General features: G+C 34.2%; 1 non-coding gene across 1 annotated transcript; it reads right to left on the bottom strand.

Annotated features, from left to right (window-relative positions):
- Nucleotides 1-24,968: 24,968 nt before the first annotated feature.
- On the bottom strand, nt 24,969-25,076 carry LOC112799361 (small nucleolar RNA R71). Its single transcript, XR_003200938.1, has one exon. It is a non-coding gene; the product is annotated as a small nucleolar RNA R71 (small nucleolar RNA).
- Nucleotides 25,077-25,421: the final 345 nt, after the last annotated feature.

The following is a 25,421-nucleotide window of genomic DNA, read 5'->3' as shown; positions in this document are numbered from 1 at the left end:
CTAAGAAACTCATTTTTTCATTCATTCAATCCCCATGGCCAAGGTTTTATTCATCTCAGTCATTATAATCATAGAGCTCAAACTTTTTACCGAGAGTTGACGGATTCCTTATTGACTAATCATTAATTCTACAAGTATTTAAATCATACCCAATATCCATTCAACTAGCACCCTAGGGTATTAGGTGTCCGGAATCAAAGTATAATAAATACATTGTTAATTACTATGACAGTCGCAGGTCAAAGGAAACTCTATTACTATGTTCATCTTGAGAATATCCTATTGACAAATATGCGGTAATTATAACCATTAGGAATTCTCAAAGTGAGTCAGTTCAATAGTCATATCTCTATATGCACCATCTATATATATAATTTAATAAATGAGATCTATTAATCTTCATCCAATGAAGACCATTATATATATATTGATCTTTCCGAATTATTAATGTCCTTTTTAATAATTCTATGACCAAGAACAATTTAGATTAAATTATAAAAGATTTATCTCTCAATATTATGATCACTATCACAATGATAAATCTCTAAATTTAATCAAGAACCTTATTATATTAACATTTTAATATAATAACAACAACAAATTATTTGACACATGATTGATTGGATTGTGGTCATACTTCTTATTCCCAACACTTTGCCCAAGATTTGATGGCCCAAACCGGCGTTCAAAGTCACCTCAAGAAATCCCAGCGTTAAACGCTGGAACTGGCACCCAAATGGGAGTTAAACGCCCAAATTGGCATGAAAGCTGGCGTTTAACTCCAAGAAGAGTCTCTGCACGAAAAATGCTTCAATGCTCAGCCCAAGCACACACCAAGTGGGCCCGGAAGTGGATTTTTATGTCATTTACTCATTTCTGTACACCTGAGGCTACTAGTTCTTATAAGTAGGACCTTTTGCTATTGTATTAGGAGACTTTGGTAGCTATCTTCATTTTTATGCTATCTTAGATCATTGGGAGGCTGGCCATTTGGCCATGCCTAGACCTTATGCTTATGTATTTTCAACGGTGGAGTTTCTACACACCATAGATTAAGGTGTGGAGCTCTGCTGTACCTCGAGTATTAATGCAATTACTATTGTTCTTCCATTCAATTCCGCTTGTTCTTGTTCTAAGATATCACTTGTTCTTCAACTTGATGAATGTGATGATCTGTGACACTCATCATCATTCTCACCCATGAACAAAGTGACTGACAACCACTCTTGTTCTACAAGCAACTAAGGCCATAGTGAATGTCTCTTGGATTCCTGATTGCACGATGCATGGTTGATCGCCTGACAACCGAGTGCTCGCCTGACAAACGAGCCAACCATTCCGTGGGATCAGAGTCTTCGTGGTATAGGCGAGAACTGACGGCAGCATTCAAGAGAATCCGGAAGGTCTAACCTTGTCTGTGGTATTCTGAGTAGGATTCAATGACTGAATGACTGTGACGTGCTTCAAACTCCTGTGGGCGGGGTGTTAGTGACAGACGCAAAAGAATCACTGGATTCTATTCCGGCCTGATTGAGAACCGACAGATGAATTCCGCTATGCTGTGACAGAGCATATGCAAATCGCTTTCACTGAGAGGATGGGAGGTAGCCACTGACAACGGTGAAACCCTTGCTTAAGCTTGCCATGGAAAGGAGTAAGAAGGATTGGATGAAGGCAGTAGGAAAGCAGAGAGACGGAAGGGAAGGCATCTTCATACGCTTATCTGAAGTTCCTACCAATGAACTACATAAGTATCTCTATCTTTACCTTTGTGTTATTTTCGTTCATCACCATTACCATTTGAGTTTGCCTGACTAAGATTTACAAGATGACCATAGCTTGCTTCAATACTAACAATCTCCGTGGGATCGACCCTTACTCACGTAAGGTTTATTACTTGGACGACCCAGTGCACTTGCTGGTTAGTTGTGCGAAGTTGTGTAATGCCATGGTATTGAGCTACCACGTTTTTGGAGCCATTACCGGGGATTATGAGAGTTGTGAAAAAGTATTGTTTACAATTTCGCGCACCATAATACCTCAAGAGTTATACAAGATAGCTGAGAAGCCTTCCACCTTAGCAAGGTTGGCATTCCCTCATCTCATATGTCACCTATGCAATTCAGCTGGAATTGTCATAGAAGGAGACATCTTCATTGAGGAGGACAAGCCCATCATTAAGAAGAGGATGGAGTAAACTAGAGAGCATGCAGAAGAGCCTGTACAACAGCCTCAACAAGAAATTTCTGAGATGCCTCAAGGGATGCATTTTTCTCTCCAAGGTTATTGGGACCAATTGCACACTTCTCTTGGAGAATTGAGCACTAACATGGAGCAGCTGAGGATGGAGCATCAAGAGCACTCCAGCATCCTCCATGAAATAAGAGAAGATCAAAGAGCCATGAAAGAAGAACAACAGAGGCAAGGGCGTCACATAAAAGAGATCAAGCCGTCAATTGGTTTCTCTAGAGGAGGCAGCAGTCGCTATCACTGAGGTGGATTTGTTCCATACTTCCCTTTGCCTATGTCATTTGTCTGTTTTTCATATGTTTTGTTTTATTGTTTGTTTCTAGTGCATGATCATCTTTATGTCTTAAAGCTATGAAATATTCCATGCATCTATCACCTTGCTTAAAAGAAAAATTTTATTTGAAAAAGAAAAGTAAAATACATGAATTTTGAGTTTTATCATAAAAATAGTTCAATTATTTGATGTGGTGGCATTGCTTTTGTTTTCTGAAAGCATAAATGAACAGTACATATTTGATAGTGGAGTTAAGAATGTTGTCTCTTGAAATAATGATGAGAAAGTGAAGTATTATTGGTGATTTAAAAAATCCAAAAATTGATTCTTGAAGCAAGAAAAAAAAGTATACGCGAAAAAAAATAGCAAGCAGAAAAAGAAAAAGCTAGTAGCTCTTTAAACCAAAAGGCAAGAGCAAAAGGCCAATAGCTCTTTAAACCAAAAGGTAAGAGCAAGGACCCAAGGCTTTGAGTATCAATGGTTAGAAGGGCCTAAAAGAAATATCTTAGCCTAAACATTTTAAATGAGCTGCTTCCCTAACTATATGCTTGTAGTGTGGAGGTATCAAGTAAAAAGCTTGAGATTGAGCAGTTAAAGTCGTAGTCCAAAGCAAAGAGTGTTCTTAAGAAATCTGGACACCACTGGCTAGGGATTCTAGCAAAGCTGAATCACAATCCAAAAGGGTTCACCCAATTAAGTGTCTGTGGCATTTATATATCCAGTGGTAATACTGGAAAATAAAGTGCTAAGGGTCATAGCCAAGACTCTAAAGAAGCTGTGTTCAAGAATAAAAAAAACTAAACTAGGAGAATCAATAATATCATCTGGATTATAAATTCCTAAAGATGCCAACTATTCTAAGCTTCAAAGGAAAGTGAGATGCCAAAACTATTCAGAAGCAAAAATCTACTAGTTCCGCTCATCTAATTAAAACTGAATTTTATTGAAAACTCTGAGATTTATTGTATTTTTCTACTTCTTTTTTGTCCTACTTTTTTTTCGGTTGCATGGGGACAAGCAACAGTTTAAGTTTAGTGTTTTGATGAGCGGATATTTTATATGCTTTTTGCCATTATTTTCATATAGTTTTGTTTAAGTTTTATTAAGTTTTTATAGGTTTTAGTGCAAAATTCACATTTTTGGATTCTACTTTGAGTTTGTACATTTTCATGCAATTTCAAGCATTTTCTGGCTGAAATTGAGGAGCTGGAGCAAAAGTTTGATTCAGAGACAGAGAAAGCACTGCGGATGCTATCAGGATCTGACCTCCGTGCACTCGAAGGAGCTTTTCTAGAGCTACAAAAGTTTAAATGGCGTGCTCTCAATGTCTACGAAAAGATAACATCTAGGGATTTCCAGAAATATATAATAGTCTATACTTTGCTTCGGAATTGAAGGCCCAAAACTGGCGTTCAACGCCCAAAATGAGGTAGCCAGCATCCAACGCCCAAAAAGGGGACCCTAGCCAACGTTCAACGCCGCTAGGGAGTCCTAGCTCATGGAGACACTCTTTGCTCAGCCCAAACACTCACCAAGTGGGCCCCAAAAGTGGATTTTCGCACTATCAACTTAGTCTATCATATTTCTGTAATCTGTAGTCATTAGATTAGTATATAAACAAGAGTTCACCCTTGTTAGAGAGACTCTTGCCCACTTTTACATTTCCATTGCATTTTCTATCAGCATTAGTCACTAACCTCCTAAGTTAGGGTTAGGACCTCTGCTGAGTTTCATGGATTAATAATATTACTATTCTATTTTCAATATAATTCTAATTATTCTCTTATGCATTCTCGTTCTTCATCTCATGAGTAAGGGTGACCCGTGACAATCACCCTTGTTCTACATGGGTTCCGTGTGATTCCTGACCCGGATAGCGTTGAACTAAAGCTAGAGTTTGCATTGCGGATTCGTATAGACCATCTGAGCAACTTTGGATATGTGACATATAATCCCGTTGTCTATGGGTACGTGAAGTCTCTGTGGCGCTAAAGCTAGAGCCAGAGAAGCAACCCTCTCTTATCCGGAAGACCTACCTTGTCTGTGGCACTTTGAGTAGGATCGCGAAGGGGAGTGGCTTGCTTAGAGCTTCATCTTCTGTTACAGTGAGAAACCTAGAGGTGACTTGATGAAATGACATGAGTCACTTCAACATGGTGGATTGTTGCAGTAGAAAAGTTTAACTTAGTGAGAGGACATTAGTTAATCACTTACGGCTGCCACTGAAGGAATCCGAAAGCTATTGAGATAGACAGTAAGAAAAGTTAATCCGAAAAGACAAAACATTTCCAAAGCCTTAACTATTCGTCTATTACTGTTTTTGCAAATTAATCCGGTATTTCTATCCTTATTTATTTTCTGCGTTTTCCAACCACAATCATCTTTTCATTCTGCCTAACTAAGATCTACAAGGTATCCACTGCTTGCTCAAAACAACAATCCTCATGGGATCGACCCTGACTCACCTCAGGTATTACTTGGTCGACCCGGTATACTTGCCAGTCTATCTGTGTGAATTCTACGGAGCCAGTTTTGCCTACCTAGTATAGTCCCTCAAAACATGTGTGGGTAGTTACAACCACTACCACCATGTTCCAGACTATCTCGAAGCTCTGTGGAGGAAACCCCTAACTAGCTGTCATAGCCTTGCTAGATATGAACGCTCCAACACCCAAGAAACAATCACCCGAGGTGGCCTACCTTGATTCAGATTCAGAGATAGGGGAGGATGAGTCCAACAGCCCTAGCCAAGAGGAGGATCCGAAGGAGAAACTAACATTTCATGAAATTCCAAAGGTAGAATACGTGTCCTATTCTCCTGTTTCAGCACCACGTTATATTCTAGTTCATCCCACATAGTAGCATATGGTCTTCACCTCGTGAAAAAGTTTTGGAAAAGGATTGCTGGTACCTTAAATTGTGGAAGCTGAAAGGTTCAGTTGAATGATGGAATATGATACCAAGGTGGGCTTTTCTTCGACAAACCTAGTTAGGACGCGTTTGAGTTTTAGTTACTTCTCGTTAAGCATCTCTTTTTTACTAGAAATAGTACTCATGGAAACTTTGATTTTTTTTCCTTATTCTTTTGCTCGAACTGCTTATGTGTGTTCATTTCCTCCTTTTAAATTATAATATATTTTACTCAAGTCTTCTTGCATATTCATTCTCTTCTTTCCCTGACGTTTGAGGGATACTTGCTTTCCAATAGAGTGACACCCTACCCTAAGGCCTTCGAGGATAGGATTTAACTTAGGGTGTTACAAGCTTCCAAGTCTTTAAATATGTATTTGCTTGATTGACTATATATTTGCTTGATTGACGGTCTGTAGTGACGGCGTGGTGGTTCCAGGCCCGCGACTCTCGCTCTCCACGTCGCCCTTTCTCTCGCTTGCGAACTCTCTCTCTTTCTTTTCATGACTCTGCTCTTCAACGACCGCTCAGTGACGGAACGACGATGACAGCGCATTAGAACGCGACGAACGGTGGTGGTGGCACCTCCCTTGCCGGCACGGTCATTTTCACTGGTTCTCTCTCTTTTTCTCGAGCTCTCCTCCTCTGGTGTAGGTGTGTTGTGTGTGTTTTGTTGAGCTGAGTGCGTGTGTCTGTTGAGGGTGAGGGGATAAGGGGTTGGCAGCTGCTAGGTTAGATGGAGTGGGTGAGTGTGTGGGTGTATTAGGGTTAGGATTTTAATTTGGGAAAAAGAGTAAGAGTAGGTTGGTAATTTCAAATAAAAATAGGAATAATATAGTAATTGAAAACCAATTTTAATCCAACAATAATTATATAAAAGTACTATTTGTTCATCAATTTATAAATTATTTTTAAATAAATATTTTAATTCAAAAATTAGAGATAATATAATTAATTTTCTTTATTCATAAAAATTAAAGTATTAAATTTTAAAATCTCAAGTATTTAAATCAATTCATATAAAATTCTTATTATTTTATAGTTACTAAACTTTATAATTTAAATATAAAAATAATTTAATAATTATAAAATTAGATAAATTTTTTAATTTAATTACCAAAACATGACTTAATTAATTTTAATAAAATAATTTTTAAAATTAAATTTTTTAATAAATAAATAAATTAAAATTGCGTCATAATAAAATTTTTCAAAAATGCTAAGTCTTACAACTAAGCTAAATAGAAGCAGCATAGAAGCAAAGTATAGGTCAATGTGGCAGTAGTAGAAACAGAAATCATCTCTATACAACAATTACTTGAAGAGCTTCACATACATTAATTGACTCCTCCAACCATATACTGTGATAACTAGAGTTCATGTCTTCTAGCAGCCAATCCAATATTGCATAGTAGATGCAAACATTTGGAGTTCGACTTGCACTTCATTCAGGACTTAGTTAATAAAAAAAAATTAATTTGTAGGCTTTATTCCATCATTCTATGACCAAATAGCAGATACACTAATCAAATTCTATCTTTTTCTCAATTTCAGAAATTTTGAGCTAAACTAAGGATATAAGACAACAATTGTACCGGGGGTATTAACAGTACAAATATTACTGCAATTAACTAGTGTTAGTGTGTATCTAGTTAGTTTATGAGCTTAGCAGTTCTGTTACAAGTTACAACTAACTTTCTTTACTTGTGTATATATAATTAATTGTATAAGAGTCTAGTTTGTACATGCTGCTCTTGCTTCTTGCTGTGCATACTGATCTTGGCATTCAAGATCTCTATCATTATATATATATATATATATTCTTTTCACATTCTATGGTAGGTATAACAAATACATTGACTTCAATTTGAATGATATTGTTGTAAGTGGCTAAGTGCCTTGGTCTACATACGCTAACTATATTTAATATATTTTCAGACGAAGTCGTCATTATATATATCTAGCTAGGTTAGATTTCTTGAGTTCACACTTCACAATACTGTGGCCGATGTCCTTTGTCACTATTATGCAAGTAGCTGGCTAGTATTTGTTTGAAAATATAAAATATTCTCAAAGTCCTTAAATTTATATTTTTTATTTTAATTAAGTATTTAATTATAATATCCAATATAAGCTTAGAAACTTTTTATCTTAATATCTTTTATTTCTTTCATTTTCATTGAACATTTGTACTCAGAAACGGAGTCAGATATATAGAAAAGGAAGCACTTGCCCTCACTAAATTTTTAAGAAAAAAGTAATAATTTTATATAAATATATATATTTGTCTCTAATATAATTATTATTTTTTGTCTCCACAAAAATAAACAAAATTTTATCTTAAATTTTATGTTAAAAATAATTTTTTATTAAATTTAATATGTAACAAGATTTACTTATTAAATTTGATTTAATATAAAAATAAAAATAAATAAATAAGTTAACTCAATAAAAAATTAATGAATAGTGTTAATATAATTTTTAAAACTAATTAATTAGTTAATTACTAAACTAAAACTCAATTTTTTGAATATAAGTAAAATTATCAATATTTTTTTGTTTTCAAAAATTAGTTGAAATATGAAAAAATAGTATCTATCTATTAATTAATATTCTTTGTTTTAAAATTATATAATATTTTTTAATTTTATCTCTTGAATAATCTTGCTTGAAATAACTATTTTGGATTAAAAAGTATCTTATGTCATAAATATTATAACAGATAAACTTTCTAATTCAATGGCTAGTAATTAATATTTGAAAATTATAATGAGTAGTAGAACAATTGTTTAAAAGCATAAAATTTAATTTTGATATATTAAAATATGTATATTTTTTTACATAGTCATTTAATTACATTTATTCTTTTAAATAACTATTTATGTGATAAATGTAAAAAGTTAAAATTTTTAATTATAATACCTAATTAAATAGATGCATAAAATCTTTAATTTGACAATATATGAAAATTAAATTAAAAAATATATAAAAAATTTACTTATTTTAAAAAAAAGAGATAATATAATTATAAATTTAGTTTTTATTATTTTATATAAACATATTTTTTATATACATGTTTATTTGTTTTTGGTATTTATATATAATTTTAATTTCAAATTATAAATACTAGTGTATCAATAAGCGCTAACGTGCCAACTAATTAACTCTTTTTATTATTAAATATGTATAAAAATAAATAAAAGCAAAATTAGTTAGAATGACAAGTTATTTATAATTTAATTAAAATATTTTAAGTTTAAATTAAAAAAATATTTTTTATAAATTATATATAATGAATAATATTTTAAGAATAAAATTTTTTATTAACTTTTTTTAATTTTTATATTTTTATTATATTTTTAGTATAATTAACAATGTTCGATAACATTTATTTTAATATAAATATTTTTATTTCTATTTCTAAAATTTTTTGAATTTGTCATTATTTGCACTGCTTATTTAGTGAACTTTACACAAATGACTTGGATAATTATAAAAAGTCTTTGTTTATGAAATGAGCTTTCAAGTCTTTAAATATGTATTTGCTTGATTGACTATATGTTAAGAGCAAACGCTAATTAATTTTACTAGTGTATGCACATAGATTAGTTTAATTATTATCCTTATCCTTGACATCTCAAAATATAAGTTCTTTTGGTAAGTCATCCCCACGCTAGCATATTATAAACGACCGTGAATCACGTGTTAATAATCTTTAATAAGCTGCTTTTTTTTTTTGGATTGCCATATCTTTATTAATGTTTTTTATGCTATATATTAAGTGATATAATTCACCGCGTAAAATAATAATAATAATAAAAAAAGTAATACTAAAAACGTTAAATAACATTTTTATAATATGTCTTACTTAATTTTAGAGGTACTCAAATCCAAATCAATCCTAACAAAACTGCTAACTGGCATTAAGTTAACATGTCTTAATTAAATTGATTTATATCTAATTTGCATTAACGAAAGCTCAGATTCACCCAACGACCAATCTAGACAATTTTAGAAATAGACACAAAAATATCTATATTAAAATAATATTATTGAATATTGTTAAATATACTAAAAATATAATAGAAATATAAAAAACTAAAAGTGTTAATAAATATTTTTTTATTGTTAAAACTTGAACTTAAAATATTTTAATTAAATTATAAGATACTTGTTATCCTAACTAATTTACTTTTATTTAATTTTATACACATTTAATAATAAAAAGAGTGAATTAGTTAACACGTTAATATTTATTGATACATTAGTATTTATAATTTAAGACTAAAATTATATATAAATTTTAAAACAAAAACTAAACATTTATATAAAAAGTATGTTTATATAAAATAATAGAAATTTAATTTATAATTATTTTTATCTCTTTCCTTTTAAATAATTAATTTTTTATATGTTTTTTAATTTTATTTTAATATACTGTCATATTAAAGATTTTATGCATCTATTTAATTATATATTATAATTAAAAGAAAATAACTTTTAACATTTATACACGTAAATATTTATCTAAAAGAATAAATATAATTAAATAATTACGTTAAAAAATATATTTTAATATATCAAAATTAACTTCTATACTTTTAAACAATTGTTCTACTACTCATTATAATTTTTAAGGACAAATTACTAAAATAAAATATTTGGATACCAAAATTATTGAAATACAACTTTTGTAGTTTAGATACGAAAATGCAACTTTCTATAAACTTATATAAACTATTGAAGGGGTTCCACGGTTTCCAAATACATAGAATCCTCTGGTGGGGTTCAACGGTTTAAGGTGAGAAAGCATTTGGCCCAAAAATCGTGGTAGGGTTCATGTAAGCATGGAAAATAAGTATAAACTATGGAAGGGTTCTACGGTTTTTATATGAACTAAAAACCAATAAGAAATAATAATATACATGAAAGAGTAGAATACTAAAAAAATAATATAAAAAATATTTATCATATAAATAAAATAAATACAATAAAAAATAAAAAATATAAAAAAAAGTACTATATATTTTATAATGCCAAACAAAAAAATATTCTATAATTTTTTTAGTATTGTTAGTATTCTTTAATTTAGTATCATTTTAGACTATAAATTTTTATTATTTATAACTCTTTTATTACTTATACATAGTATATAATTAAAACGAAAATAAAGTATAGTAAGAAGTACAATAAAAACGAAAACAAAAAATGAAAAATTTTTTATACAAACATAGTATATAATAATTACAACCAATAATATATATCATAGAAAAAAATTATAATAAGAAGTAAATAAAATTCATATAAATAAAACCAAATAAAAAAAATAAAAAATTTTATACACAACATAAATATAGTACAATAAAAGATAGAGAAAAAGAATTTGTATAAACAAAAAATAATAAAAATATCATAAAATTAATAAAAATAAAAAATTTATATCAATAATAATTGTCATATGAATAAAAAAAATACAATAAAAATATAACATCAGAACACTAAAAAAATAACATCAAAATACTAAAAATATAACATAAAAAATATTTATTATATAAATAAAAAATACAATAAAAAAATATAAAAATCAAAATATGAAAGAGAGTACTAAAAATAATAAAAAAAAATAAAATTTTTATATTGGCAATGATTGAAATAAATCTAAAAAAATTTAATGAAAAAAAATGGAACCAAGAACATACACAAAGAACTACTGTAAAAGTTATATGGTTACTTGCATTCTTTTTATAAAAAAAATAAAGGGTAGAGTTGGTAGAAATTGAATAAATTTTCCAACTAATTTCTCAACGGTAATTAACCTTCCCCATGTGAACGCAGAAGCTTAAATTTCTTACTTCATGTAAACATACGTTCAGAGGTGAAAGCGCTTCTGGGTTCAGAGTTTCAAAAAGTTGCCAAACATAAAAATTGGACATTCAAGACACTCAACGGGCTTCTCACTTTCTCAACGTGAATTCCAAACACACCCATAGTTGAAGACTTCTCCTGTATAAACCGCTAGACTCCTTCTACAGTTTATGCACATTGCTATACACACAGAAACCGTGAAACCCCTACCACGATTTTTTCACAAAATCCTTCACACAGAAATCGTAGAACCCCTGCCACGGTTTCTTCACAAATTCTCTTTGAACGTAAACCGTGGAACCCTACCATGGTTTACATGTATTTAGAAAACGTGGAACCCCATCAACAGTTTATATGGTTTTGTGAAAAGTTATATTTTCGTATTCAAACTGCAAAGGTTGTATTTTCCTAATTTTAGAGTCCAAATGTTTTATTTTGGTATTTTGTCCAATTTTTAAATATTAATTACCACACATTAAATTAGAAAATTTATTTGTTATAATATTTATGACATAAAATATTTTTTTAATAAAAAATAGTTGTTACAAGCACAATTCTTTAAGAGATAAAATTAAAAAATATTATATAATTTTTAAATAAATAATATTAATTAATAGATAGATACTATTTTTTCTTATTTCAATTAATTTTTGAAGAAAAAAAGATATTGATAATTTTATTTACATTTAAAAAAGTGAGATTTAGTTTAGTAATTAACTAATTAATTAATTTTAAAAATTATATTAATATTGTTCATTAATTTTTTATTGAGTTTATTTATTTACTTATTTTTTGTATATTAAATGAAATTTAAGAAAATAAATATTGTTATATATTAAATTTAATAAAAAATTATTTTTAACATAAATCTCAAGTCAATTTTTTAAATTTTTGTGGAGACAAATAATATAATTATATTGGAACAAATATATATATAATTATTACACTTTTTTTTTAATTTAGTGGGTGCAAAACGTCCAAATCTGGCTTGGATGTTTAGCGCCCAAAGAGGAGCAAGTCCAGCGCTAAACGCCCAAAACTGGCGTTCAACGCCAGGCAGGGAGTAGAAGACCAGAAGCGCTTCTCCCCTATGGACGTTCAATGTCCAGATTGGCGCTGAACGCCAGGCAGAACCGAGCAATCACCAAAAGTGGGTCCAAAGTCGATTTTAGCACTCCTTAGCTTATCTTATCTTATCTTATCCTTGTAACTTTTAAATTTAAATTAACATCTTTTAGGTTTAGCTTTTACTATTTAAAGAGGAGATCACTTAAGTTTATAGACATTCAGATCCAAACAGATCTTCTTTACTTTTTTTGGTTTTCTCTGTAAAGTATGAGTAACTAAACCTCCTGGTTAAGGTTAGGATCTCTGCTTATTTCTATGGATTAATCTTATTACTCTTCTATTTTAATTAATGTTTGATTCAATTCTAAGGTGTTGTTTTCGTTCTTAATCTTATGAATATAGGGTGGAATGACAGTGTGACCCCTTATTCTACATGAGCACTTGTGATTCTCGACAGAGCTATCTCGCTTGGGCTACAGCTTGAAAATACTCCTCCTAAACTGAGGTTACCTGCGACTGATTGGGATATGTGACATGAAATCCTGCCAGCTTTGGGTAATTAAGGTTTCTGTGGCGCTAAACTAGATTTCTGAACTTCACCCTCTGATTTGAAAGAATTGACCTTGTCTGTGGCGTTTTAATAAGATCTGGGGAGATTAACTCGTTAATACATTAGGCTTTAATCACTTATGGTTTTTCATGGAATGAATCACTCATTGTTAAAATAGTTATTAAGAAGTATTAATTTAGAAACATAACTGTTTTCTCATTTTTCTCATTATTGTTTTTACACCAATTCTTTACTACTTTCTTTATTACCTTGTTTTATGCGTTCTCAACAACAACTCTCTTTTCTGTTTACCTGACTAAGTCCATTAAGAAAACTATTGCTTGCTCAATCTGTAACACCCTAATATTCAAATCCTTATACTCGAGTCATAAGTCAATGATATTACGGTGGTATGACTCTCAGGTGGATTTTTAATATATAAATATAGGTAATTACAAAAGGAGTATTAATCGAGAAGTCTGAAAATGGAGTAAAATAAAATGGCAAAGATGTATCACTCACGTATCGACAACTAAAAGTTAAAGCGTGAGGCCAAAAGCGATATACAGATAAAGGCATAAAGGAGAATAAGAGAAGAACAACATATAGATATATATATAACATAAGTAAATGACCACTAGTCGTGACCCGCGAAGTTTAGGCCGTTAGGATACAGTATGAAAGTAGTTGACAACAGAATCTCCTAATATCTCTAAAAAAAACACAAGAGCCTCTATAGGCAAGTTCAAAAGAATTCAATACATAATATAAGCTTTTCAAAATAAAGGTGGAGAGATTCTAAGCAAAATATAAAGTAGAGAATATAAAGATCTTCGCCGTCTCTCAGATGAACCACAGCTTACTTCTGAGCACCTAGACCTGTATCTGAAAAACAAAAGATATATACAAAATGAGAACCCCCACCAGACCCATGGGTTCCCAGTATGATAAAAGTGCCAAATAAATACAATGCATTGTAATAAAAACTTGCTAAGAATCCTAAACTTCCTTTTACCAAACATTCACCCTATGTTCTCGCTAATCCATAAATAGGCAACTGTCATAAGGGAATGCTAAGTCTCTTTCTTATTCTTCATGCTTCTCAACTCTTTCTAACTCTCCAACGAATCAGAATCAAAGTAATAAACAAAACCATCACTAGTTATTCTGTCGCAGCAACTCTATATCAATACATCATATCCTCACCTGGAGCAAGTGAACTCGCTTCACTGCATCTACCTAGGGAGCTCAAATTATCTCATTCAATAATCATCATCACTATTCAATTACATTATCAACTCATCTCATCAAGAATAGCCCTCAGCATCCACCGACACCGACATGAGGGACCTCTCAGTTGTACAAACACAAGCAATACAGACAAGTAATACACAATAAAGTACAGGTAGAACAAGTAGCACATAATCAGGTAACATAGCATATATGATATAGCAATCCAAAACAAATAGGAAAACCCAAAAAATTCAAACATATGCAAAGATGCATGCCTGCCCTATGGCTAATGAGTCTCATCTGTCGGTTATAAAGCCAAACCGACAAGTCCTGGTAGCTAACCATTGGACTGTCCCTCTATCGTGCATCCCCAACTCGAGTTATTCTCAATCATAAACATGATCATAATCATAATCATACAACACCCACACTGGTGTTTATCCATACAATACCCACACTAGTGTTTATCCATACAACACCCACATTAGTATTTATCCACGGGGGCGAGCTCATTCGAAACTTTCACAGTATCCGACCACACTGATGCACCACTATTTTATGGTGCATCTTGTTCTTAACTGAGTGGATTCTATCCACTATTCTCACACTTATTCATACAATTTTCATAGTTGTACAATTCCTTCCTAGTTTTGTTCTACAATTAAAAACTTGCTCCCTAAGCCCTTAAATTGTGTATTTTAATTTCCCTTTATACCATTCGATGCCGTGATCTGTGCATTAAGTGTTTTCAGGCTTTATAGGACAGAAATAGCTAAGAGGATGGAGAGGAAGCTTGCATAAATGGAAAGAGCACAAGAATTAAAGGAGATAGCCAGCAAGGAGTGATGCGTGTGCGCACGTAACGCGTGACGCTTGCGCGTGAATTGGAGTTCGCACACCGACGCGTGCGCGTGCCTGACGCGTACGCGTGACACGCGAGGATGATCAGTGACGCGTACGCGTGACATGCGCTACCTGCAGAAATTGCAGAAAACACTGGGGCCAATTTTGGGCCATTTTGGACCTAGTTTTTGGCCCAGAAATACAAACTAGAGCCAGGGGACAAGCAGAGACTCAAGAGACATTGACATTACGCATAATTTTAGTTTTAGTTTGGAATCTGAGAGAAAAAAAACCAATACTTCCTCTAGGGTTCTTCACATTCATAGTTTTAGAGTTTTATGCTTTTTCTTTGGATATTGAGAAGAGTTACTACCTCTGTTGAAGTTTCCATTATTCTAGTTTGTTTCTTTATTCCTTACTCTTTTATTGCCCATTAACCCCGTTCAGATACGTATGTTTATGATTTTGGGATTTATTAATGCAGAGAACTATTTTTACCTTTAATCCATTTTCAATTGTTATTCAATTTATTATGTCTTCCCCTTATTCGCCTTACATGCCCATGAACACATTATTCATGTCAATGGAGTAGATTCCCAACTTGACTTGGGAGTTGATGAAGAGGAGAACCTTGAGTTAGGAATACTCAAGTGTTAATTTTAATTGGAAGTTGTTGGCTGACTCTCTAGTCTCTAACTCTACAGGCCTGTAAAGATCAAGATAAAGACGAGTGCGCCGACTTGAGATTTTGGCATTATAACCCTGCACAGATCAATTTAAGGATTTATATATTTTTCTTATCTTCAAATAAGATTTGGAATAATAGGATTAAATTAAGAAGTTTAAAACTTTTTATTATTTAAATTTAACATATCCGTTTCCGTTACAACCAGTATTGGGTTTTTCTGTTTGAGCCGTACGAGATGAAATTCTCATATACGGTTCTCAGAGGGGGAGTTCCTTTGGTTTACCTATCTCAATAAAGTCTATGATTGGTTCGAAGAACGTCTTGAGATTCAGGCGATTGCCGATGATATAACTAGTAAATATGTCCCTCCTCATGTCAACATATTCTATTGTTTAGGAGGAATTACACTTACTTGCTTTTTAGTCCAAGTAGCAACGGGGTTCGCTATGACCTTTTATTATCGTCCGACCGTTACTGAGGCTTAATTTTGTAATCCAATTGATCGACCACTAACACTAATATATAAATATTATTAAAAAAATTCTAAATAAAACAAATTCGGAATCATAGAAAGAAAATTAGTCTATCCATAATAGAAGAGGAGATGAGATCATATGAAAAATGTAACCGATTCTTTCCTTTGTTTGAGTTACTGGCCATCCGCCGGAAGTTTCGGGTTTAATACCGATATTTTAGCAACAAATCCAATAAATCTAAGTGTAGTGCTCGGTGTATTGGTTTTTTTTGGAAAGGGAGTGTGTGCGAGTTGTTTATTTCAAGAATAGGTTGGATCGAACCAACTGCACTTTTTTCTTTATATATATAAATAGGAAAAAGTGCATGATCCCACGAATTACTTCTGAAAAAAATTCTAGTTTTAATAAATTAAGAAAAAAATTTTAAGAACCATAGCATTTCGTGATTCATTGTTAAATCCACTTTGATTCTCTATGAACTAACAATTTTGGACCATTACCATGGTTAAAGCAAAGCTAGGCATAGGCAGTTTTAAATCTAGACGCAGTATAGTATTCTTTCTACCACCATGTTAATATAAAAAATGGTTTGAAAAAAAAAGATAGTTGGAATCTTTTTCGATTTAAAACACTCATGTCGATAAAATAGCTTGAATTACCTTTACGGCGAAAAATTCGAAAAAATGGGCAAAAAGTGAATCTTTTTCTCACCCCCCTCTTTTTTTTATACAATTTATACAATGCGAAATCGATGACCTACGTATAAAATAATAAGAATTCTTGGGATTTGAAGAAAAAAAACAACTTTGCTGACAAATATTTGTTTGATCGGAAGAGTCCTCCAAAAATTCCGGTCTTGTGTTAGTTATCAATTTCAATATCTTTCAAATAAATATTTGAATACAAATAAAAATAAGAGAGGATAGGCTCATTAAAAAAGATAGGAAGAATTGTCCTATAAGTAATTGAGTGTGAGAGCCAAATGAATTGAAAGATTCATGTTTGGTTTGGGAAGAGATCATAGACGTTTTCAAATGAATGGAAAGAGAATCTACTTTCATTAAGTGATTTATTAGATAATCGAAAACAGAGAATCTTGAAGACTATTCGAAATTCAGAAGAACTGCGGGAAGGAGCTCTTGAACAGCTAGAAAAAGCCCGGGCCCGTTTAAGGAAAGTTGAAACGGAAGCAGATCAGTTTCGAGTGAATGGTTATTCTGAAATAGAACGAGAAAAATTGAATTTAATTAAGTCAATTTATACGACTTTGGAACAATTAGAAAATTACAAAAATGAAACTATTCGTTTTGAACAACAAAGAACGATTAATCAAGTCCGACAACGGGTTTTCCAACAAGCCTTACAAGGAGCTCTGGGAACGCTGAATAGTTGCTTGAACAACGAGTTACATTTACGTACCATCAGTGCTAATATTGGCATGTTTGGGGAAATGAAAGATATAAAATAACGCATTAGTCCTCAGATTTCGAGTAAGTGTTTACATAATCTTCTTCTGTCCGAAGAAATTTTTCATCAAAATAATGAGTCACCATTGATATCGACACATCTGAGATCGCTAAATGTTCGGGAGTTCCTCTATTCAATCCTTTTCCTTCTTCTTGTTGCTGGATATCTCATTCGTACACATCTTCTCTTTGTTTCTCGAGCCTACAGAGAGTTACAGACAGAGTTCGAAAAGGTCAAATCTTTGATGATTCCATCATACATGAAAGATCAATTTCCATTTCTATAAAATGGGATATGATATATAAAAAAAATACATCAAATCATGGCTTCACGTATCAAATATTTTCTTTTTCTATCGGTGCTTCCGGTATATTTCCGACAATTAATGACTGGGAGAAAGAGACTTTTCACTTACAGTCTCTTCTCTTATTATTTCTATTATTTTATTTAATATTAATAGGAAGGATTAGGACCTGAGGACAGAGTTGGTTAGTCAGTTACTTGACTTTCCTTTAATTAGTAAAGGATAACCAAGTAGAACAACAACCTCTTACTATTACACTTGGGAATATCCAACAAGGATAGAACTTTCGATTAATCTTCTCCCGGTCAAGGCTTTCATTTTGATTATATAAATTCTCTCGTTAATTTTTATTATTTTAATTTACAATTATTTACTTTTCTGTTCTTCAACTCTTAAAATTTATTGGAAAACCGCTGATCAATAAAATAACACTCTTTTGTCAACTCGTTGGGAGATGACCTGGGGTTCATACTCCCATTATTTTATTTCTAAATTTTGTGACAACCCTTTTAAATTGATACGCAGAATTTTTATTGATTAAGAACTATACTTGCAACGCTGATTTCCGAATTAAATTCTTAATCGGTAATTTTCCATACGTCAATTTTTGGCGCCGTTGCCGGGGAGTTGCAACAGTGTGCTAAGTTATTGATTGGTGTAAATATTTTTATTTTTACATACTTGCATATTTTATTTTCTTTTTATTACCATGAGCTGTATGTTTCTTTCATTGAATGACGCGTTCACTGCCTGATCCGAGCTTAGCTGCGTTTGATCCGAAAATTAAAAGAACTCTTTCACGTATAAGGCGAGCTCGGCGTTGGTTAGCCTCTGAGGATGGTGAAGTGGTTACCACCAATTCACCAGTCCTATCTGAGGATGAATCTGAAGCGTCATTTAAGGGAGAAAAAATCTCCTCTTCTATTGATTTTGTTGATCTATGCGCAGATAACATGGCAGCACCCAGGAGGGTTACTCTCCAGGAAGCAGGAGCTTCGGACTTTACACTGCCACCTTTCCAAGCACGTCATCCAAATCTGGCTGCAGATATTGAACTGAAGACTGTACTAATCAATCTACTGCCTAAGTTTCATGGCTTACCTACTCAAGAGCCTCTCAAGCACCTCAGAGATTTCCAGACTGCCTGTTCTACTGTTAGACGTCATGGTGCAAATGAGACCTCTATTTTGCTAATCGCATTCCCGTTTTCTCTTGAGAGAAAGGCGAGGGAGTGGTACTACACTCAATCTGAAGCAGTTGTTACTAACTGGGATACGCTCAGGAGAGAGTTCTTAGAAAAATACTTTTCAGCTGAAGTGACTGATAGACTGAGAAAAGAAATTTCCTGCATTATTCAAGGTGACTCAGAGACTTTGTATGAGTATTGGGAGTGCTTCAGGAATCTCCTAGACGCTTGTCCTCACCACATGATTGACAAGCTGGTGTTGATCAGCTACTTCACACAGGGCATGAAGCCTCAGGACAAGACTACATTAGATGGTGCAAGTAATGGTTCTCTGAAAAAGTACAAGACCGCAGATGAAGATTGGCAATTGATTACCGATCTAGCTGAGTCTACTCGGAACGCCAGGCACAGGAACAACCATCCTAAGGCTGTTGCAGAGGTTTCCTCTAGTAGTGAGACTACCGCCCTCACGCAAACTCTGTATGTGATGACCAACTTACTGAAGCAAATACAGCTGAATCAACAACAACCTCAGCCCCCTCCACAACAACAGTCTCAACAGCTGGTCCCTCAGAGAGTGTGCGGAATATGTGCATGCTATACTCATTACATTGATGAGTGTCCGTAACTCCAACAAGAAGACAACACCTTGGCAGCTATCTATAACTTCTATGACCACCCAAATCAAGGATACTATCAGCAAGGCAAAAACTATAACCAATGTGGGAACTACAATCAAGGTTGGCAGGACAACTCCAACCAGGAATGGAGGGATAACTCCAACCAGGGGTGGAGAGGTAACTCTAACCAAGGATGGAGGGACAACTACAATCAAGAAGACAGAGACAATGGTGGAAATCAGAGGTGGAACAACAATTGTAATTAGCAGAACCAGTCTCAGCAGAACCAGAGCCAACCTTACCGAGCACCTCACCAAAGGCAAAATCAGGGATCTCAAAACAACCAACAGCAAAGCCCACCTTCCTCTTCCAATGACGAGTTGCTTCAGTCTATTGAGTAGAGACAAAAGACCATGGAGAACACACTTAGCTCTGCCTTAAATGGTCTAACCTCAGCTGTACAAGCTCTCGTCTTACAGATTGGATCTATGAACACCTCCAACAGTCAACCTGCCAGCTCTAGTGCACTTCTGTCTCAACCTTTGCCCAACCCCAAGGGAGGAATTAACGTCATTACTTTGAGGTCAGGCACTACACTGCCAGAAAGGAGTCATGAGGAGCCAAGTTCAAAAGAAGACATTCAAGTTGACAGCACTGTGGAGGTTGAAGACGCTGAAGAGGAGGATGTAGTACAAGACGTGGTTGACGAAGAAGTAGATCAACCAGGGAATGGAGCACCAAGGGGTGTTGAAGTTACTGAAGGTGCCATCCCCATTCCATTTCCATGACTTGTTAGGAAGCCCAGAAAGCAGCTGAAACTAGACCCCAAAATGGTAGAAATATTCAAAAAGGTTGAGGTAACTATTCCCCTTTTTGATGCCATTCAACAAGTACCTAAATATGCTAAGTTTCTAAAAGATTTGTGCATGCATAAAGATAAAATAAATGAATTAGAAACTATTCCTCTAGGTAGCTCTATTTCTACTTTTATGGGTGCCATACCAGAAAAGTGTGGGGATCCGGGTCCATGCATGGTTACTTGTACTATTTAGGGTGTACAATTTTTTTACTACATGTGTTATTTGGGCGGATGTGTGAGTATTATGCCATTATCTGTATATGATGCTTTGAGGCTACCCCCCTTGAAAAGGTTGGCAGCACGTATTATTTTGGCAGATAAAAGAATTATTTCTGTGGTTGGAATTGCTGAGGACGTGCTGATAAGCATTAAGGGGCTCATATTCCCCATTGACTTCTACATCTTGGAGATGCCCCCTAATGACTCAGGAAGACCATCATTCATCCTGCTTGGAAGGCCATTTCTGAAGACTTCAAAGTTCAAACTAGATGTGATGAGCGGATAATTTGTACGCTTTTTGGCATTGTTTTTAGTATGTTTTTAGTATGATCTAGTTAGTTTTTAGTATATTTTTATTAGTTTTTAGTTAAAATTCACTTTTCTGGACTTTACTATGAGTTTGTATGTTTTTCTGTGATTTCAGGTATTTTCTGACTGAAATTGAGGGACCTGAGCAAAAATCTGATTCAGAGACTAAAAAGGACTGCGGATGCTGTTGGATTCTGACCTCCCTGCACTCGAAGTGGATTTTCTGGAGCTACAGAAGCCCAATTGGCGCGCTCTCAACGGCGTTGGAAAGTAGACATCCTGGGCTTTCCAGTAATATATGATAGTCCATACTTTGCCCAAGATTTGATGGCCAAAACCGGCGCACAAAGTCACCCTCAGGAATTCCAGCGTTAAACGCCGGAACTGGCACCCAAATGGGAGTTAAACGCCCAAACTGGCACTAAAGCTGGCGTTTAACTCCAAGAAGAGTCTCTACACGAGAAAAGCTTCATTGCTCAGCCCAAGCACACACCAAGTGGGCCCGAAAGTGGATTTTTATGTCATTTACTCATTTCTGTAAACCTTAGGCTACTAGTTCTCTATAAGTAGGACCTTTTACTATTGTATTTACAGACTTTGGTAGCTATCTTCATTTTTATGCTATCTTAGATCATTGGGAGGCTGGCCTCACGGCCATGCCTAGACCTTGTTCTTATGTATTTTCAACGGTGGAGCTTCTACACACCATAGATTAAGGTGTGGAGCTCTGCTGTACCTCGAGTATTAATGCAATTACTATTGTTCTTCCATTCAATTCCGCTTGTTCTTGTTCTAAGATATCACTTGTTCTTCAACTTGATGAATGTGATGATCCGTGACACTCATCATCATTCTCACTTATGAACGTGTGACTGACAACCACCTCCGTTCTACCTTCGATTGAGTGAATATCTCTTGGATTCCTGATTGCACGATGCATGGTTGATCGCCTGACAACCGAGTGCTCGTCTGCCAAACGAGCCAACCATTCCGTGAGATCAGAGTCTTCGTGGTATAGGTGAGAACTGATGGCGGCATTCAAGAGAATCTGGAAGGTCTAACCTTGTCTGTGGTATTCTGAGTAGGATTCAATGATTGAATGACTGTGACGTGCTTCAAACTCCTAGCAGGCGGGGCGTTAGTGACAGACGCAAAAGAATCGATGGATTCTATTCCGGCCTGGCCGAGAACCGACAGATGATTACCCATGCTGTGACAGAGCATAGGCAGCGTTTTCACTGAGAGGATGGGAGGTAGCCATTGACAACGGTGAAACCCTACATGAGCTTGCCATGGAAAGGAGTAAGAAGGATTGGATGAAGACAGTAGGAAAGCAGAGAGACGGAAGGGAAGGCATCTTCATGCGCTTATCTGAAGTTCCTACCAATGAATTACATAAGTACCTCTATCTTTACCTTTATGTTTATTTTCGTTCATCACCATATCTATTTGAGTTTGCCTGACTAAGATTTACAAGATGACCATAACTTGCTTCATACTAACAATCTCCGTGGGATCGACCCTTACTCGCGTAAGGTTTATTACTTGGACGACCCAGTGCACTTGCTGGTTAGTTATGCGAAGTTGTGTAATGCCATGGTATTGAACACCAAGTTTTTGGGGTTCATGACCGGGGATTATGAGAGTTGTGAAAAGTATTGTTCACAATTTCGCGCACCAAGTTTTTGGCGCCGTTGCCGGGGATTCTTAAGTTTGGACAACTGACGGTTCATCTTGTTGCTTAGATTAGGTATTTATTTTTTCGAAATTCTTGAAGATGAATTCTAGAGTTTCATGATGATTTGTTGAAGTCTGGCTGGCTGAAAAGCCATGTCTAATCTCATTGGACCGAGGTTTCAACTTATCATTACAAAAGCTTGTTGATCTTTATCAATCTTGCTTTTGGAGCAGTGATCTGCTAAGGCTTGGCTGGCCATTGGCCATGTCTAGTGTTTTGGACCGAAGCTTTCTTTGAGAGCTTGGCTGGCTGTGAAGCCATGTCTAATTCCTGGACCGGAGTCTTAGACTAGCATTGCACTGATTCCTGGAATTCTCATTAAGAATTTTGATATCTTTTTCCACTTAATTTTTGAAAAACACAAAAAAAAAAAAATAAAAAAAATCATAAAATCCAAAAATTTCTTGTTTGAGTCTAGTGTCTCATGTTAAGTTTGGTGTCAATTGCATGCATTCATTCATGTGTATTAAGGATTCTCAAGTAATTCTTGATAATTTTTGTGCTCTGATCTTTGAATTCAATTGACTTGAGTGTTTTGTGTGTCTCATATGCATTTTCATTCTGTTAGTGTCAGTAGTATACAAACTGCTAAGTTTGGTGTCTTGCATGCATTGTTATTTGATTCTTATTGCATTTTTCTCATTATTAAAAATCCAAAAATATTTTTAATTTGTGTCTTCTCAAGTCAATGATACAGAGAATTGAAGATTCAGAACAATAGCAGAGGAATTATACAGAAAAAGCTGGGCGTTCAAAACGCCCAGTGAAGAAGGACAGACTGGCGTTTAAACGCCAGCCAGGGTACCTGGTTGGGCGTTTAACGCCCAAAAAGGTATAGTTTTGGGCGTTAAACGCCAGAATGTGCACCATTCTGGGCGTTTAACGCCAGGATGGCACAAGGGGGAAGATTCTGTTTTTCAATGCAATTTTTTTCAGTTTTCAAAATCAAATCTTTTTCAAATCATATCTTTTCAATCAAATCTCTTTCAAGTTCAATTTCTTTCTATTTTCAAAGATACTCACTATCAATTAATGATTTGATTCAACATTTCAAATATGTTGCCTTTTCTGTTGAGAGAGGTTTAATGTTTGAATCATATCTTTTCTTGTTAGTCAAGTTTTTAATTTTTCAAAATCAAATCTTTTTAAAATGTTTTTCAAATCATATCTTCTCAATCACATTTAAAAAAAAAAAACCAATCATATTTTCTTAACCACATCTTTTTCAAAATAATCTTCAATTAAATCTCTTTGATTTCTAATTTCAAAATCTTTTTCAAAAATCACTTTATTTCTTTTCCACTCTTCATTTTCGAAAATTAAGTAATGTTTTTCAAAAATGTTTTCAAATTTTTTGCTTAATTTTCGAAAATCACTTCCCTCCTTCTCACATCCTTCTATTTATGGACTAACACTATTCCTTAATGCAAAATTCGAACTCCATCTCCTTTGATAAGTTCGAATTTTCTACTTCTGTCTTCTACTCTTCTTTTCCTCTGACACTTCAAGGAATCTCTATACTGTGACATAGAGGATTCCACATTTTCTTGTTCCCTTCTCTTTCATATGAGCAGGAGCAAAGACAAAGGCATTCTTGTTGAGGCCGGTCCTGAACCTGAAAGGACCTTGAAGGGAAAGCTAAGAGAAGCCAAAGCACAACTCTCTTTAGAGGACCTGACCGAATTCTTCAAAGGAGAAGAACTCATGGCAGCCGAAAATAACAACAATGCCAACAATGCAAGGAAGGTGCTGGGTGACTTTACTGCACCTACTCCCGATTTCTATGGGAGAAGCATCTCTATCCCTGCCATTGGAGCAAACAACTTTGAGCTTAAGCCTCAATTAGTTTCTCTAATGCAACAGAATTGCAAGTTCCATGGACTTCCATTGGAAGATCCTCATCAGTTCTTAGCTGAGTTCTTGCAAATCTGTGACACTATCAAGACTAATGGGGTTGACCCTGAGGTCTACAGACTTATGCTATTCCCTTTTGCTGTAAGAGACAGAGCTAGGACATGGTTGGACTCACAACCTAAAGAAAGCCTGGATTCTTGGGAAAAGCTAGTCAATGCCTTCTTGGCAAAGTTCTTTCCACCTCAAAAATTGAGTAAGCTTAGAGTGGAAGTCCAAACCTTCAGACAGAAGGAAGGAGAATCCCTCTATGAAGCTTGGGAAAGATACAAACAATTAATCAGAAAGTGTCCTTCTGATATGCTTTCTGAATGGAGTATCATAGGTATTTTCTATGATGGTCTCTCTGAACTATCCAAGATGTCTTTGGATAGCTCTGCAGGAGGCTCTCTTCATTTGAAGAAGACGCCTACTGAAGCTCAAGAACTAATTGAAATGGTTGCAAATAACCAATTCATGTACACTTCTGAAAGGAATCCTGTGAACAATGGGACTAGTCAGAAGAAAGGAGTTCTTGAGATTGACACTCTGAATGCCATATTGGCACAGAACAAAATATTGACTCAACAAGTCAATACGATTTCTCAAAGTCTGTCTGGAATGCAAAATGCACCAAGCAGTACTAAGGAGGCTTCATCTGAGGAAGAAGCT

Source organism: Arachis hypogaea, chromosome 4, assembly GCF_003086295.3.
Source record: "Arachis hypogaea cultivar Tifrunner chromosome 4, arahy.Tifrunner.gnm2.J5K5, whole genome shotgun sequence".
Classification (NCBI taxonomy): domain Eukaryota; kingdom Viridiplantae; phylum Streptophyta; class Magnoliopsida; order Fabales; family Fabaceae; genus Arachis; species Arachis hypogaea.
This window is presented reverse-complemented; position numbering and strand designations above follow the sequence as displayed.